The following is a 15,101-nucleotide window of genomic DNA, read 5'->3' as shown; positions in this document are numbered from 1 at the left end:
ACAGGACAACCAGACAGAAGAGGTTTTGGATCTCTAAGTTTCAGCAACAAAAAAGCATATAATGGTACTTTGAAATAGATACTTCGTAAATGTTTCTGAAGAGGGTAATAAATGGAATAATTTTATAAAGCTTTTGCTTGACTCAGAGAAGGTAACCATTCAGTATTTTTAGACATAAGTTATCCAAATCATTCCTCCAAATATCCTTCAAATTCTAAAAAGTCAAATAAAATTATCAATAATTAAATGTTAATTATAGATAGTTTATTAGTGTGATCCAAATTTTCAACGACCTTATCTGACATTGGGTTCAAATGAGTCTATATTAGCATTTCTAAACCAATTTTACTGTCTCTTTTCACAGTGTAACTACAGGACTTAAGCATTACTTACTGCCACCCTGACAATAATGAATTCTAATTTTGCAAGGACTCCTCAGGAGATGTGTAACACTTGAGCAGCAACAGTCCTTCACTGTGTCCTGCTTTGGCCTCTTGTTTTGTCCACTGGGTTGCAACCCATTACAATAAAGTACTTGGATATAATCATCATACCTTGACCTCTCCATTTCTCTGTCTAGGAGATTATTTATTCTGACCCTAACCTGCAAAACCTCAACATGTCAAAGAACAGTGTGTTCCATCCACCATATGTTCTCTCTAAATCCTGGTGCACTTGGTTCACCTGGAACTCTGCTTACTCGGTGGGCCACACTCTTTCCTTTTGAAACAGCATTTGCTTCAGCCCTCAGATTCCCTACAGCTCAAAAAAGAAGCTGCACAGAACATGGTTAACAAACTGACATGGCACTGTCCTCTCCATTCTTCTGTCTTGCTGAAACCTCCCCATACCTCTTGCTTATGGGAGTAGCCGTCAGGGAGGTTGTGAGTCAGCCTGTCTCTCAGCCTGACAGTCAGCCTGTCAGATGTGTCTATCAAACACATCTGCACTTTTTAAACCCCAGCTGGGAAACATCTTTCTCCAACATTAGTTTCAATAATCCAGATTTCTCATGTAAGTATGTGTGTGTGTGTGTGTGTGTGTGTGTGTGTGTGTGTGTGTATATATATGTATATATATATATATATTTACACAGATGGCTAGTTTTAACTGCATTGAGCCCATTTTCCTTTTTTAAAATTAATCTGTTTATTTTTGTCTGTGTTCAGTCTTCATTGCAGTGCATGGTCTTTCTCTAGTTGCAAAGAGCGGGGCATACTCTTCATCACAATATGTGATTTTGGCTGGGTTCAAATCCCATCACAGTCATGTGGTTTTGGGACCATAAGAAAGAACAGGTGATTATTATTATTTTAATCCACTAAGCTTTGGGGCAATTTGTGAGGCAACCAAAGTAAACAGAACCCGGAATATGACACACTAACATGTATGGATTGCCTACTATGTGCCAGGAACTTACTTGCATCATTTTCTCTGGTCTGAATGATGGATCAATATTTGCTTTTATACTATATTATTGGACATACCTGTGATTTATTTTATGCTAAGTTTTCATCAATAAAGCAATTCCCAGATGTAATATTGTCCCTTGGGAAAACAAAATTTTAAGATGTACTGCTTTCTAGTGGACACTCACCTAGAGGCAGACATCCTGGAGTGCAAAGTCAAGTGGGCCTTAGGAAGCATTACTGTGAACAAAGATGGTGGAGGTGATGGAATTCCAGCTGAGCTATTTCAAATCCTAAAAGATAATGTGGTTAAAGTGTCTCACTGAATATGTCAGCAAATTTGGAAAACAGCAGTGGCCACAGTGTTGGGACAAACCCCAAAACGAACCGACCCGAGGGAGCGGTGCTGCAGAAGAACAAAGAAAAAGAAGATTCAGAAATAAAGTAAGGATCAGGGGGCTGATGCCATTTGCAGGCAAAAGCCCAGATCCTAATCCTTGCATGGTTTTTATTGTTAATTTCTGCTTCCTTATATCTGCTCAAGAGATATCTGTTCTTTACAATCTCAGATAAAGATATGCAGTACACAGTCCTCAATGTCAAGCCTTCAGGCTTTCATGACTTTGTTTAGCCCTTTGGCTACTGACGCTGTTTCTCAGCAACTCCCTCTAGGCTTTGGTTATGGGAACTAATGATTTTCCATTGGTCACATCAGTACTTCAACATCTTGTTTTCAAGATGTCTTTCCACGATTTACTTTTTACTGCTCCCAGCCCTTTGCCTGGGAGTGATGAGAAAGTCATTCTTATTTTTCAAAGAGTCTCTGTTAATTATAGTACAGGCCTGTGCATAGCATATTCCCTACACTACAGGACTGGAAAAGGTCAGTTTTCATTTCAATCCCAAAGAAAAGCAATGCTAAAGAATGCTCAACTAACATACAGTTGCACTCATTTTACATGCTAACAAAATAATGTTCAAAATCCTGCAAGCTAGGCTTCAGCAATACGTGAATCAAGAACTTCCAGATGTACAAGCTGGATTTAGAAAAGGCAGAGGAACCAGAGATCAAATTGCCAACATCCTTTGGATCATAGGAAAAGCAAGGTAATTCCAGAAAAACACCTACTTCTTCATTGACTACGCAAATGCCTTTGACTGTGTGGATCACAACGAACTGTAGAACATTTGTAAAGAGATGGGACTACCAGAGCACCTTATCTGTCTCCTGACAAACCTGTATGCAGGTCAAGAAGTGATAGCTAGAATTGGACACGGAACAACTAACTGATTTTATATATAGAGAGATAAATTATATATATAACATATATAGTGATATTGATATATAGTGTCAAGGCTGTACCGTGTCACCTGCTCATTTAACTTATATGCACAGTTCAGTTCAGATCAGTTCAGTCACTCAGTCGTGTCTGACTCTTTGCGATCCCATGAATAGCAGCACGCCAGGCCTCCCTGTTCACAACCATCTCCCGGAGTTCACTCAGACTCAAGTCCATCAAGTCCGTGATGCCATCCAGCCATCTCAGCCTCGGTCGTCCCCTTCTCCTCCTGCCCCCAATCCCTCCCAGCATCAGAGTTTTTTCCAATGAGTCAACTCTTCTCATGAGGTGGCCAAAGTACTGGAGTTTTAGCATCATTCCTTCCAAAGAAATCCCAGGGTTGATCTCCTTCAGAATGGACTGGTTGGATCTCCTTGCAGTCCAAGGGACTCTCAAGAGTCTTCTCCAACACCACAGTTCAAAAGCATCAATTCTTCGGGTCTCAGCCTTCTTCACAGTCCAACTCTCACATCCTTACATGACCACAGGAAAAACCATAGCCTTGATGGGAAATGGTAGGATGGATGACTCACAAGCTGGAATCAAGATTGCTGGGAGAATATCAGCACCCTCAGATATGCACATGACACCACTCTAATGGCAAAAAGTTATGAGAAACTGAAACCTCTTGATGAAGGTGAAAGAGAAGAGTAAAAAGGCTGGCTTAAAACTCAACATTCAAAAACTAAGATCATGGCATCAGGTCACATCATTTCATGGCAAATAGAAGGGTAAAAAGTGGAAACACTGACAGGCTTTATATTCTTGGGCTCCAAACTTACTGCAGATATTGACTGCAGTCATGAAATTAAAAGATGCTTCCTCCTTGAAAGAAAAGCTGTAATAAAACTAAATACCATATTAAAAACCAGAGACATCACTTTACCAACAAAGGCCCAATAGTCAAAGCTATGACTTTTCAGTAATCACATATGGATGTGAGAGTTGGACCATAAAGAAGACTGAGCACTGAAGAATTGATGATTTCAAATTGTGGTGTTGGAGAAGACTCTTAAGAATCCCTTGGACAGTAAGATCAAACCAGTCAATCCTAAAGGAAATCAATCCTGAATATTCATTGAAAGGACTGATGCTGAAGCTCCAATATTTTGGCCATGTGATGCAAAGAGTCAACTCATTACAAAATACCATGATGCTGGGTAAGATTGAGGCCAGGAGCTGAAGGGAATGACAGAGGATGAGATGTTTGGATGGCATCATCAACTCAATGGACTTGAATTTGAGAAAACTCAGGGAGAGAGTGCAGGACAGGGAAGCCTGGCATGCTGCAGTCCATGGGCTGCAAAGAGTCAGACACGAATTAGCAACTGAACAACAACTTCCTAGTGCTGTTACCACTGTGCTACTTGATTTGTACAAAGGAATCCTACTGTTAGGAAAAATGAAAACTCATTTCAGGGTTTGTACTCAGAAAGAATTATTTTGATGCTGACAGTTTTGAAAAAAAATATATTTTTTTAATTATCAAAACTGAACTCTAAACTGCCTTCCATCTCTAAGGTTTAATTCTATAAGATTATCAAAATATTTATTTTTGGTGTGCCACTTAAAAGAGGGAGTTTTAGTTACTTTTATAAAATATTTCTTCTACTTCTTTCATAATGATTAATATCCGTTTTCCTTTAACTTTGCTGAAGCTAAGAAGTGTAAGGGAAAAAGTGGTCAAGTAAGATAGAAATGGTCTTTTTAAAGTTTTAAAAAATATATTTTATACCAAATCCTGACTTTTTACAGAATTTGAAGATGACACCTATTTCCCCAAGTCAATTAGTATTATGCAAAAATAAAAATAGTATAGAAATATAACAAAATTACACATATACACATAGATATTATATATATGTATGTTTAATTTTATACATTCATTTCGTTAGTGCTAATTAGTAACACACACAATACCATTATTTGTAATAAATATTTAAAGTATTTATTACAACTATTTTTGTCATTATTATTATCGAAATACATAGGGCCAAAAGAAATTCAACCCATGTGGCATTCAAAGCAGCAATTCAAACTGTTTTGTTTTATTAGTCATCAACAAATGGAACAGATGCATTGTTTTGTTGACAGATAATAGTCAGTGGTATATTGGTTCTTGCACTAGAAACACTGGTGAATATTAAAGTCATAAATAATTCAATCCTTTGTAGCATCAGTATATGACCTCAAAATAACCCTGTTCAGTCTGAAGCTACTGGTAATTGCCCAAAGTTCAGCAAGGCCAAATCATAGCCTGCCATATATAGTAACACACTGTAATACAGAGCTTCAACAGAGAAAATACAGTTAGCATAATAATGAGGCATTAGCTGAAGTGCACAAGAAGTTGTTGACCTGAAACAAAAAGTCTACAGAAAGGATATGTTCTAAAGGATGCTGACAAAGTAATTAAAATAACTGGAGAAATAGACCTAGCTTGAAACTTAGCAAGTCATAAGTCCTGTCTTAGTCACTTAACCTTTAACTTATGCTCCCTGATCCTTACAGACTATTTTAATATTCAGTTATTCAATAGAGTAAATTCAGAGCATTGCTGTATTTAATTTCAATGCTCCTACCACAAGGACCTCTACCCCAATGCCAAACTTTGCATCATTTCCATAATATGTTAATCTCTTTTCCTCTTTGTGATATGCTGTGCTTAGTCACTCAGTTGTGTCCAACTCTTTGTGACCCCATGGTCTGTACCCTGCCAGACTCCTCTGTCCATGGGATTCTCCAAGAATCCTGGAGTGGATTGCCATGCCCTCATCCAGGGGATCTTCCCAACCCATCCATTGATCCAGGTCTCCTGTATTGCAGGTGGATTCTTTATCGTCTGAGTCACCAGGGAAGCCCTTTCCTCTTTGGTGGCTCTTTACTTAATTGTGTTCTTAGCCTTGAATAATCTACTTCTCCTTTGGGCCTCAGACTTCAGGTCTGTGAACCCTCACCTGATTTACCCAGACATAACTTCTGCCTACCACCTCTGTGGCCACATGTTATTTTGTAAATTAATTTTCTCTAGTTCTTACTGTACCACAGTGATATCATTTGTGTATATATCCACCCATTTCTCCCTTCACAATTTGAGGTGCTTATAGGCAAGGACCTTATTTCATCCTTTTTTCTGAAGTTGGTCACAAAGCCTAGTGGTCAACAGTGTGGATTTAGAAGTTAGATATCCAGTTTGAATTCTGGCTCCACCTTTCATTAGCAGTCATTACTGGGAGAAGGCTCTTTTGAGTCCCTTGGACTGCAAGAAGATAAATCCTAAAGGAAATCAGTCCTGAATAATCACTGAAAGAACTGATGCTGAAGCTGAAACTCCAATACTTTGGCTACGTGATGCGAAGAACTGAGTCATTGGAAAACACTCTGATGTTGGGAAAGATTGAAGGTGGAAGGAGAAGGGGATGACAGAGGATGAGATGGTTGGTTGGCATCACCGACTCAAAGGACATGAGTTTGAGTAATTTCCAGGAGTTGGTGATGGACAGTGAGGCCTGGTGTGCTGCAGTCCATGGGGTCACAAAGAGTCAGGCACGACTGAATGACTGAACTGAATTGAATTGAACTGGGAGAACTACTTAGCTTCTGACCCTCATTATCTCCAAATGGACCATGCTAACAGGAACTCTTGGAAGATTAAATGATATAAAACACACATACACAGAGTATTCAAGAACATTGGCTACTGAATGTAATAGATCCTTGCTGTCATCTGATTAACTTGAAATGTTTGCTCTAGGTTCTATCAGACTAATGGACTAAAATCAGTGTCAGATAGCATTTGTCCTTTCTGGGTTAAAAAAAATGTTATGCACTTATGAGTGTTACCCAACAAATCTCCAATGCATCTTGGGCAATAATAAAAAGAATTCATAGAAATATTATTTGACTCAATACAGGAGGTGGTCCTAAGATGGTGGAGGAATAGGACAGGGAGACCACTTTCTCCCCCACAAATTCATAGAAAGAACATTTGGACGATGAGAAAATTCTACAAAACAACTTCTGAATGCTGGCAGAGGACATCAGGCACCCAGAAAGGCAGCCCATTGTCTTCGAAAGGAGGTAGGACAAAATATAAAAGATAAAAAGAGAGACAAAAGTGGGTAGGGATGGAGATCCATCCCAGGAAGGGAGTTTTAAAAAAGAGAGGTCTCCAACCACCAGGAAACACTCTCACCGGCAGGTTTGTGGCGAGTCTTGGAATCTCAGAGAGCAACATAACCAGGAGGAAAAATAAATAAATAAATAATTAAAACCCACAGATTACTTGCCTAACCGCAACTCCCAGAGAAGAAGCAGCCCAGACACTCGCATCCGCCACTAGTAAGCGGGGACTGGACAGGGAGGCAAAGGCTGCATTGCTTAGGGTAAGAACCAGGCCTGAATGCCGCAAGGGCAATCTGAGGGAACTAACTAGAGATAGCAACCCAGACTGTGGGATAGCTATCCCGCGAAAAGCCCTAACCTAAGACACTGCCAGGCCCACTCACAGAATAAAGGACTGAGCAGAGCTAGCCAGCTGCGAACCGGCCCATGCCCTGCCAGAGACAGGCAGGCGAGGGCAGCCAGAGCCAGAAGGGGGCAATCATGGCCTCAGAGAGGCATCATCTACCAAACTGCAATCAGGCTTCTTTGCTAACCAAGACTTTTTGGGATTCTGGACGGTTGACATACGTTGCAGCCAGAGATCAGCTCCCCAGAAGAGACACACAGCACACCTGAGAAGGTGCGCCTGTTGTACACCCAGAAAACTGAGTGGCTGGAACAGGGGAGGTGATAAGACACAGCCCCAACTGGAGGCGACTGCGCTCGCCAAGCACCTGGCCACCTGAGCTGCTTAGACCTGGGAAGGGCACAAAAGGCAGGCCCAACCGAGTCTGCGCCTTTGTGGAGTACCCAAGAACCTGAACCTGAGCAGCTCAGACCTGGGAAATGCATACAGCCAAAGGCTGGCCTCAGACAGTTCCCGGCAAAGCAACCTAGAGCCTAAGCAGTGTAGACTGGGAAACCACACACGCTGTGAGCAGGGTGGGGGGTGGGGGGTGGGGGGTGGAAACCCAGTACAGCTGAAACACTGCTGGCACTCCCCACACACACCAATATTTGTTTGCAGTGTTCCTCCCTCCCCACAGCACGACTGAACAAGTGAGCCTAAAAGAGTGACCACCATCGCCCCCTTGTGTCAGGGTGGAAATTAGACACTGAAGAGACCAGCAAACAGAAGAAGCTAAAATAAACAGAGGGAACCTCTTTGGAAATGACAGGTGCAACAGAGTAAAACCCTGCAGTTAGCACTGACTACATAGACAGGGGCCTATAGATCTTGAGAAGTATAAGCCAGATCAAGGAACTATCTGAAAATGAACTGATCCCACACTGTCCACAACAGATCCAGATACATTTCTAGATATATTTTTATTATTATCATTTTCTAAATTAAAAAAAATTTTTTTGAAATCCTCTATTACTCCTTTAATTTTCATTTTTATAACCTACTATTACCTTGCAAAAAAAAGACCCTATTTTTAAAGCAAGCTTCATATATATATTCTGTAATTTCTGTGACTTTGTTTTTTTTTTTTTAATATTGTATTTTTGAGACTTTAACCTCTACTCTAGATTTTTAATCTTTGCTTTTTGGTATTTGTTATCAACTTTGTACCTTTAAGAACCCAATCTTCAGTACCCATTTTCACTTGGGAGTGAGATTACTGGCCTGATTGCTATCTCCCCCTTTTGACTCTGCTTTTTCTCCACCAGGTCGCCTCTATCTCCTCCCTTCCCCTTCTCTTCTCTACCCAACTCTGTGAATCTCTTTGTGTGTTTTGGGCTGTGGAGAACACTTAGGGAACTGATTAGTGGCTGGATCTGTCTCTCTCCTTTTGATTTCCCCTTTTCTGCTCCTGGCCACCTCTGTCACCTTCCTCCCTCTTCTCTACTCTGTGTAATTCTGTGAACATCTCTGAGATGTACAGATTGTGGAGAGCAAATAGGGATGTGATTACTGGATAGCTTGTTCTCTCCCCTCTTATTTCGCCCTCTTCTCCTCCTGGTCATCTCTATCTCCCTCCTCCCTCTTCTCTTCTCCATGTAACTCTGTGTACCTCTCTGGGTGTCCCTCACTGGGGAGAAACTTTTCATCATTAACCTAGATGTTTTATCATCAGTGCTGTATAGATGGAGAAGTCTTGAGGCTAATGCAAAAATAAGACTGAAAGCCAGAGGCAGGAGGCTTAAGTCCAAATCCTGACAACACCAGAGAACTCCTGACTCCAGGGAACGTTAATTGATAAGAGCTCATCAAAAGCCTCCATACCTACACTGAAACCAAGCACCACCCAAGAGCCAAGATGTTCCAGAGAAAGACACACCACAGAAATTCTCTAGCAACACAGGAACATAGGCCTGAGCTTCAATATACAGGCTGCCCAAAGACATACCAAACTCATTGACATCTCAAAACTCACTACTGGACACTTCATTGCACTCCAGAGAGAAGAAATCCAGCTCCACCCACCAGAACACCAACACAAGATTCCATAACCAGGAAACCCTGACAAGCCACCTGTCCAACCCCACCACCAGTGAGCAACCTCCACAATATAGAGGAACCACAAACTGCCAGAATATGAAGGCCACCCCAAACACAGCAATATAAACAAGATGAAGAGACAGAGGAATACCCAGCAGGTAAAGGAACAGGACGAAGGGTATCTCCTCACCATCGCCCCTCCTGACCTTGAACGTGGAGCAGCCGTGAAGAGATATCCCATGTCCAAGGTAAGAGAAACCCAACTAAGACAGTAGGGGTTGCAACAAAGCATCAGAGGGAAGACACAACGAAACCATAATCACAGAAAACTAGTTAATCTAATCACACTAGGACCACAGCCTTGTCTATTTCCATGAAACTAAGCCATGCCCTGTGGGGCCACTCAAGACGGGTGGGTCATGGCAGACATGTCTGACGGAATGTGGTCCACTGGAGAAAGGAATGGCAAACCACTTCACTATTCTTGCCTTGAGAACCCCATGAACAGTATGAAAAGGCAAAATGATAGGATACTGAAAGAGGAACTCCCCAGGTCAGTAGGTGCCCAATATGCTACTGGAGATCAGTGGAGAATAACTCCAGAAAGAATGAAAGGAAGGAGCCAAAGCAAAAACAACACCCAGTTGCGGATGTGACTGGTGATAGAAGTGAGGTCTGATGCTGTAAAGAGCAATATTGCATAGGGACCTGGAATGCTAGGTCCAAAATCAAGGCAAATTGGAAGTAGTCAAACAGGAGATGGCAAGAGTGAACGTCAACATTCTAGGAATCAGAGAACTAAAATGGCCTGGAATGGGTGAACTTAACTCAGATGACCATTATATCTACTACTGTGGGCAGGAATCCCTTAGAAAAACTGGAGTAGCCATCATGGTCAACAAAAGAATCCAAAATGCAGTACTTGGATGCAATCTCAAAAACGACAGAATGATCTCTGTTCGTTTCCAAGGAAAACCATTCAATATCACAGTAATCCAAGACTATGCTCCAAACAGTAACACTGAAAAAGCTGAAGTTGAACGGTTCTATGAAGACCTACAAGAACTTTTAGAACTAACGCTAAAAAAGATGTCCTTTTCACTATAGGAGACTGGAATGCAAAAGTAGGAAGTCAAGAAACACCTGGAGTAGCAGGCTAATTTGGCCTTGGAATATGGAATAAAGCAGGTCAAAGGCTAATAGAGTTATGTCAAGAGAAAACACTGGTCATAGCAAACAGCTTCTTCCAACAACACAAGAGAAGACTCTACACATGGACATCGCCAGATGGTCAACACCAAAATGAGACTGATATATTCTTTGCAGCTAAAGATGGAGAAGCTCTATATAGTCAACAAAAACAAGACCAGGAGCTGACTGTGGCTCAGATCATGAAGTCCTTATTGACAAATTCAGACTTAAATTGGAGAAAGTAGGGAAAACCACTAGACCATTCAGGTATGACCTAAATCAAATCCCTCATGATTATACAGTGGAAGTGAGAAATCGATTTAAGGGACTAGATCTGACAGATAGAGTGGCTGATGAACTATGGACTAGGTTTGTGACATTGTACAGGAGACAGGGATCAAGACCATCCCCACGGAAAAGAAATGCAAAAGAGCAAGATGGCTTTCTGAGAAGGACTTACAAATAGCTGTGAAAAGAAGAGAAGCGAAAAGCAAAGGAGAAAAGGAAAGATATAAGCATCTGAATGCAGAGTTCCAAAGAATAGCAAGAAAAGATAAGAAAGCCTTCCTCAGTGATCAATGCAAAGAAATAGAGGAAAACCACAGAATGGGAAAGACTAGAGATCTCTACAAGAAAATTAGAGATACCAAGGGAACATTTCATGCAAAGATGGGCTCGATAAAGGACAGAAATGGTATGGACCTAACAGAAGCAGAAAATATTAAGAAGAGGTGGAAAATACACAGGAGAACTGTACAAAAAGATCTTCACAACCCAGATAATCACAATGGTATGATCACTCATCTAGAGCCAGACATTCTGGAATGTGAGGTCAAGTGGGCCTTGGAAAGCATCACTATGAACAAAGCTAGTGGAGGTGATTTGAGCTCCTCCAATCAGTTGAGCAATTTCCAACCCTGGAAGATGATGCTGTGAAAGTGCTGCACTCAATATGCCAGCAAATTTGGAAACTCAGCAGTGGCCACAGGACTGGAAAAAGTCAGTTTTCATTCCAATCCCAAGGAAAGGCAATGCCAAAGAATGCTCAAACTACCACGCAATTGCACTCATCTCACACGCTAGTAAAGTAAGATCATGGCATCCGGTCCCATCACTTCATGGGAAATAGATGGAGAAACAGTGGAAACAATGTCAGACTTTATTTTTTGGGCTCCAAAATCATTGCAGATGGTGACTGCAGCCATGAAATTAAAAGACACTTACTCCTTGGAAGAAAAGTTATGACCAACCTAGATAGTATATTCAAAAGCAGAGACATTACTTTGCTGACTAAGGTCCGTCTAGTCAAGGCTATGGTTTTACCTGTGGTCATGTATGGATGTGAGAGTTGGACTGTGAAGAAGGCTGAGCCCTGAATAATTGATGCTTTTGAACTGTGGTGTTGGAGAAGACTCTTGAGAGTCCCTTGGACTGCAAGGAGATCCAACCAGTCCATTCTGAAGGAGATCAGCCGTGGGATTTCTTTGGAAGGAATGATACTAAAGCTGAAACTCCAGTACTTTGGCCACCTCATTCGAAGAGTTAACTCATTGGAAAAGACTCTGATGCTGGGAGGGATTGCGGACTGAAGAAAAGGGGATGACAGAGGATGATATGGCTGGATGGCATCACCAACTCAATGGATGAGAGTCTGAGTGAACTGCGGGAGATGGTGATGGACAGGGAGGCCTGGCATGCTGTGATCCATGGGGTCGCAAAGAGTCGGACACGACTGAGTGACTGAACTGAACTGATGTTGAGGTATGTTCCTTCTATTCCTGCTTTCTGGAGGGTTTTTATCATAAATGGATGTTGAATTTTGTCAAAGGCTTTCTCTACATCTATTGAGATAATCATATGTTTTTTATTTTTCAGTTTGTTAATGTGGTGTATTACGTTGATTGATTTGCAGACATTGAAGTATGCTTACATCCCTGGGATAGAGCCCACTTGGTCATGATGTATGATCTTTTTAATATGTTGTTGGATTCTGTTTGCTAGAATTTTGTTAAGGATATTTGCATCTATGTTCATCGGTGATATTGGCCTGTAGTTTTCTTTTTCTGTGGCATCTTTGTCTGGTTTTGGTATTAGGGCAATGGTGGCCTCACAGAATGAGTTTGGAAGTTCACCTTCCTCTGAAATTTTCTGGAAGAGTTTGAGTAGGATAGGTGTTAGCTTTTCTCTCAATTTTTGGTAGAATTCAGCTGTGAAGCTGTCTGGTCCTGGGCTTTCGTTTGCTGGAAGATTTCTGATTGCAGTTTCAATTTCCGTGCTTGAGTTGGGTCTGTTAAGATTTTCTATTTCTTCCTGGTTCAGTTTTGGAAAGTCGTACTTTTCTAAGAATTTGTCCATTTCTTCCAAGTTGCCCATTTTATTGGTGTATAGTTGCTGATACTAGTCTCTTATGATCCTTTGTATTTCTGTGTTGTCTGTTGTGATCTCTCTATTTTCCTTTCTAATTTTATTGATTTGATTTTTCTCCCTTTGTTTCTTGATGAGTCTGGTTAATGGTTTGTCAATTTTATTTATCCTTTCAAAGAACCAGCTTTTGGCTTTGTTGATTTTTGCTATGGTCTCTTTTGTTTCTTTTGCATTTATTTCTGCCCTAATTTTTAAGATTTCTTTCCTTCTACTAACCCTGGGGTTCTTCATTTCTTCCTTTTCTAGTTGCTTTAGTTGTAGAGTTAGGTTATTTGACTTTTTTCTTGTCTCTTGAGGTATGCCTGTATTGCTATGAACCTTCCCTTTAGCACTGCTTTTATAGTGCCCGACAGATTTTGGGTTGTTGTGTTTTCATTTAATTCGTTTCTGTACATAATTTGATTTCTTTTTTTGATTTCTTCTGTGATTTGTTGGTTATTCAGCAGTGTGTTGTTCAGCCTCTGTATGTTGGAATTTTTAATATTTTTTATCCTGTACTTGAGATCTAATCTTACTGCACAAATGTTTGGAATGATTTCAATTTTTTTGAATTTACCGAGGCTAGATTTATGGCCCAGGATGTGATCTATCCTGGAGAAGGTTCCGTGAGCGCTTGAGAAAAGGGTGAAATTCATTGTTTTGGGGTGAGATGTCCTATAGATATCAATTAGGTCTAACTGGTCTATTGTATTGTTAAAGTTTGCATATCCTTGTTAATTTTCTGTTTAGTTGATCTATCCATAGGTGTGAGTGGGGTGGTAAAGTCTCCCACTATTATTGTGTTATTGTTAATATCCCCTTTCATACTTCTTAGCATTTGTCTTACATATTGCAGTGCTCCTATGTTGGGTGCATAGATATTGATAATTTTTATATCTTCTTGGATTGATCCTTTGATCATTATGTAGTGTCCTTCTTTGTCTCTTTTCACAGCCCTTGTTTTAAAGTCTATTTTATCTGATATGAGTATTGTTTCTCCTGCTTTCTTTTGGTCACTATTTGCATGGGATATCTTTTTCCAGCCCTTCACTTTCAGTCTGTATGTTATGTGTCCTCTGTTTTGAGGTGGGTCTCTTGTAGACAACATATATAGGGGTCTTGTTTTTGTATCCATTCAGCCAATCTTTGTGTTTTGGTTGGGGCCTTCAACTCATTTACATTTAAGGTAATTATTGATAAGTATGATCCCGTTGCCATTTACTTTATTGTTTTGGGTTCGGGTTTATACACCCTTTTTGTGTTTCCTGTCTAGAGTAGATCCTTTAGCATTTGTTGGAGAGCTGGTTTGGTGGTGCTGAATTCTCTCAGCTTTTGCTTGTCTGTAAAGCTTTTGATTTCTCCTTCAAATTTGAATGAGATCCTTGCTGGGTACAGTAATCTGGCCCTAGGTTATTTTCTCTCGTCACTTTAAGTATGTCTTGCCATTCCCTCCTGGCCTGAAGAGTTGCTATTGAAAGATCAGCTGTTATCCTTATGGGAATCCCCTTGTGTGTTATTTGTTGTTTTTCTCTTGCTGCTTTTAATATTTGTTCTTAGTGTTTGATCTTTGTTAATTTGGTTAATATGTGTCTTGGGGTGTTTTGCCTTGTGTTTATCCTTTTGGGGACTCTCTGGGTTTCTTGGACTTGGGTGATTATTTCCTTCCCCATTTTAGGGAAGTTTTCAACTATTATCTCCTCAAGTATTTTCTCATGGTCTTTCTTTTTGTCTTCTTCTTCTGGGACTCCTATGATTTGAGTGTTGGGGCATTTAACACTGTCCTGGAGGGCTCTGAGATTGTCCTCATTTCTTTTCATTCGTTTTTCTTTTTTCCTGTCTGATTCATTTATTTCTACCATTCTATCTTCTAATCCTATCTTCTGAGTCTGTTATTCTACTATTTGTTGCCTCCAGAGTATTTTTGATCTCATTTATTGCATTATTCATTATATATTGACTCTTCTTTATTTCTTCTAGGTCCTTGTTAAACCTTTCTTGCATCTTCTCAATCCTTGTCTCCAGGCTATTTATCTGTGATTCCATTTTGATTTCAAGATTTTGGATCATTTTCACTATCATTATTCAGAATTCTTTATCAGGTAGATTCTCTATCTCTTCCTCTTTTGTTTGGTTTGGTGGGCATTTATCCTGTTCCTTTACCTGCTGGGTATTCCTCTGTCTCTTCATCTTGTTTATATTGCTGAGTTT

Source organism: Capricornis sumatraensis, chromosome 12 (assembly GCF_032405125.1).
Source record: "Capricornis sumatraensis isolate serow.1 chromosome 12, serow.2, whole genome shotgun sequence".
Taxonomy (NCBI): Eukaryota; Metazoa; Chordata; class Mammalia; order Artiodactyla; family Bovidae; genus Capricornis; species Capricornis sumatraensis.
The sequence above is the reverse complement of the archived record's forward strand: the minus strand, read 5'-3'. Positions refer to the sequence as shown.